The sequence below is a fragment of the Cynoglossus semilaevis genome, chromosome 15, assembly GCF_000523025.1.
Source record: "Cynoglossus semilaevis isolate Cse_v1.0 chromosome 15, Cse_v1.0, whole genome shotgun sequence".
Taxonomy (NCBI): Eukaryota; Metazoa; Chordata; class Actinopteri; order Pleuronectiformes; family Cynoglossidae; genus Cynoglossus; species Cynoglossus semilaevis.
In genome coordinates this window covers 70,194-73,850 of record NC_024321.1, presented here as the reverse complement: position 1 = coordinate 73,850, position 3,657 = coordinate 70,194, and the positions used below count along the sequence as shown (strand labels likewise).

Sequence of the window (3,657 nt, the reverse complement as noted above, 5' to 3'; positions counted from 1 at the left end):
GCCATTTGATGGCTCCCCCTAACCGTTTTTAAAAAGGATATAAGTATGGGTTAACGTGGAACATTGATTACTACATCAATTGAATTACTCGAGTCTAGAGTCTCCAACTCGATGGCGCAGCGGACGGTCGACAACCTGTTTGCTCTGGTTCCCAGAACATTTACACCAGGGATGAACTTATAAACATCCGTGTAACAACTCCACTGGATTTATTCCTCGGGTATCTCTCCTCTTCAACGGACATTTTGGACATTGTACTCGAAGGCGCCCTGGTCATTACCAAAGCAGCGACATGTCGGGGAAACGAGCTGCGCCACCGCGGACTTCGTACACCTCTCCCCGGCATATTCCTCTCTAACGTGCGCTCACTGCCCAACGAAGTAGACGAACTTCAGCTACTTGTGCTTAATAAACGAGATGTTTCCCCCTCCGCTGTCCTGTGCTTCACGGGGTCATAGGGTTCCAACTGCACAGAGCGGACCACAACACGGAACTCTACGGCAAGAGTAAAGGTGGAGGCATCAGTTTTTTATGCAACCAGTGGCTGGTGTAGCGATGTAGCAGTGACCCTACAATTCTGCTCCCGAGTATTGGAAACTTTTATTATCAAGTGTGAAGCCTTCTATTCTCCCGAGTTCTCGTGACTTCGCTTCATTCATTCTGGTTGGTGTTTACATGCCGCTGTTCTGAAGTTTTCTCCTATCTATAGTTTTTTTTTTCCCCTACCCGAGTTAACTGCGCATGCGCACACCGGCCAATATGCCGCTGCAGACGAGCCATAGTTTCTGCTACCCCACCATTAAACAAGGTTAGTTTCTTGTATTTTTAATACTTTATATGACCAGGTTTATGGTCATATAAATGGTCATAGGTTTGACAGTCAACTTATTTCAACTTGCCACGTGCCTGAGATTGTGTCTGAATGCAGTTTGAATAGCTAATACTGCGATTTATCGTCATTTTCACGTAGTCTTATAACTTGCCCATATAGCCTCCGAATTTTTCAGCTGTTTTAAAACAGTACCTTACTAAATTTGCGTCATTTTCTTAGTAGTCATAAAACTTCCTCATGTAGCCTTTGAAATTATGTGTATGCAATTCGAATGTGTAATAGCACTGTGATTTTCCAGGTGTTTTAAAACAGTACCTTCCAAATTAGAGCAGGATTTACAGTATGTAAGCTCATTTACAATTCTCTGATAGTGCGCAGAGTTTACAGTATGTCATAAGCTCGTTTACAATTCTCTGATAGTGGCATACACTTGGATGGAAGACCTCTGACATTTGTCCATGAAATTAAGCATTTCTTCCATTGAGTTATTGATCGCTATGTTTTCTTAGGTATATAATCGGTTTGTTTCCTTTGTGTGCATTGGAACTACACAAAATGGAGAAAAAGGCAAATTTCATCAAGGCATGTGTTACTTTTGAATGGAGGTTACTTGACAGTGTCTATGGAGGAACTTTTGCACTAACAAATATATTTATCATTTTATCAGGAAGCCATATTTTATCTCAGTGCCGTTGTGGCAAGCTCCCTGTTCTTTAATGGGCAGTTTAAAAGTCTCCTAACTCATCTTTGGTTTTTAAGAAACTAAATCATTTCTTTTGATGTAAGGTCCTAACTCATCTTTGTTAACGTACACATTTCTATATTATCTGTTACAGATGAAGTTCCCAGCAGAGAGTGTTTGGCTGTGTCTTGTGAATGTTACTGCACATTGGATTCTTGTGGTCTGTTTCCAAAATATTTGATTTCTGTTGACTCAGTACTTTGACAGATTTTCTCTTTTGTTATGTGGACATATTTAAAAATGAAGTCTCTGCTTCAAAAAATTAAGCTGGCTGTGCAATACTCTGTAAAGTAACCATTAAGCATAGTGCTGTCTGTTTAATGATATGAAATATATTACTTTACTTAAGGTTGTGAACATGGCAGAGGTTCCTCACTGTAATTAAACCAATGGGAAATGAGGTTGCTTACAACAGGAAGATTCTGAGGAACTGGCGGTAATATAAAGACTAATTTGCACAGATATATTTTTTTCAAGAGAGGAAAAAAAAGTTAAACTTTTTTTTTTTTATGCTGTTATAGAAACTTCCTGAGGAACAGGTCAAGGGAGAAATCCAAATATGTGTGGGCTGTGCACACCATGGACCACAACACACAGATGGGTTTCAGCAGTTGTGGGGTTCTGGTGTTAAAGGTACTATTTCAATACAAGTTTGTACTTTGAAGATTAAGCTAATAGTATTTAATTGTAAATATTATGTATCTAGAAGAACATGTGTTATTATGTAGATAATGTACCAAATCAAACACATAATTACATTCATATTTCATTTACAGTATGCTGAAAATTTCCTTCTGAGTGGAAACATATCTGATGCGCAGACAACTCCAGAAGCTGTCAGTGGACAAAGGATGGACATAGCCTGTATATTATTGGAAAATAGCCAAAAAAATGTAAAATAAATCCAAATGTTCTGTATTATATATTATCATCATTTATGTTACTATTTATAAAAATAATTTAAAAAAACACACTGAAAAATCCTAGATTGAGCATAATTATTTTCTATTTTACAGTATGTGCTGCATTGGGTAACATTTTTACAATCCCTCTGGTTTATGATGTAAATGTAAAGAACAAAGTCCTACCCTAAACCCTGAGAGAACAGATATATTAACAGGGATTTTCTCTTTAGCCTCAAATAATGTGCTACCACTCTAAATAGAGTCAGAAGCACATATTTATAGCGATTTCATGTCTGTAGTAATGTGCTACCACTCTGAATAGAGTCAGAAGCATGTATTTATAGCGATTTCATGCCTGTAGTAATGTGCTACCACTCTGAATAGACTGAGAAGCACGTAGTTATAGCGATTTCATGCCTATAGCAATTTGCTACCACTCTGAATAGACTGAGAAGCACGTATTTATAGCGATTTCATGCCTATATTAATGTGCTACCACTCTAAATAGAGTCAGAAGCACATATTTATAGCGATTTCATGTCTGTAGTAATGTGCTACCACTTTGAATAGACTGAGAAGCACGTAGTTATAGCGATTTCATGCCTATATTAATGTGCTACCACTCTAAATAGAGTCAGAAGCACATATTTATAGGTATTTTTTGCCTATAGTAATGTGCTACCACTCTGAATAGAGTCAGAAGCATGTATTTATAGCGATTTCATGCCTGTAGTAATGTGCTACCACTTTGAATAGACTGAGAAGCACGTAGTTATAGCGATTTCATGCCTATAGGAATGTGCTACCACTCTAGATACAGTCAGAAGCACGTATTTATTAAGATTTGTGATATGTGTATAATAATGTTGTACCCATAATGAGTACACAGAGAGTACCGTCATGAACTAGGGTGAGCTAGAACAATGACAAACTGTGGTTCACAGCAAAACTCAGACAGCTAAGGAGGCTCAAGGAAGAGGCGTTCAGTGGTGGAGACAAAGAGAGCTACAAAGAGTCAAAATACAGGTTTAGCAAGGATCTCTGATGGAGATGAGTTGGCGTACAGATGGGAGATTGACCACCTGGTCACCAGGTGTAGAATCAACAACTTAGAACTCAATGCCCTAAAAACAGTGGAGTAATGGACTTCAGGACGAGCTCACCCCCATCCGTGCCCA

At 38.5% G+C, this 3,657-nt stretch overlaps 1 long non-coding RNA gene across 2 annotated transcripts; it reads left to right on the top strand.

The window, feature by feature from the left end:
* The first annotated feature begins 1,612 nt into the window (after nt 1-1,612).
* Nucleotides 1,613-2,544, top strand: LOC107989602 (uncharacterized). Of its 2 annotated transcripts, XR_001761171.2 has the most exons (4): nt 1,617-1,734; nt 1,924-2,010; nt 2,096-2,207; nt 2,351-2,544. It is a non-coding gene; the product is annotated as an uncharacterized LOC107989602 (long non-coding RNA). The 2 variants fall into 2 exon arrangements; XR_003052075.1 differs by having other exon boundaries at nt 1,613-2,010.
* Nucleotides 2,545-3,657: the final 1,113 nt, after the last annotated feature.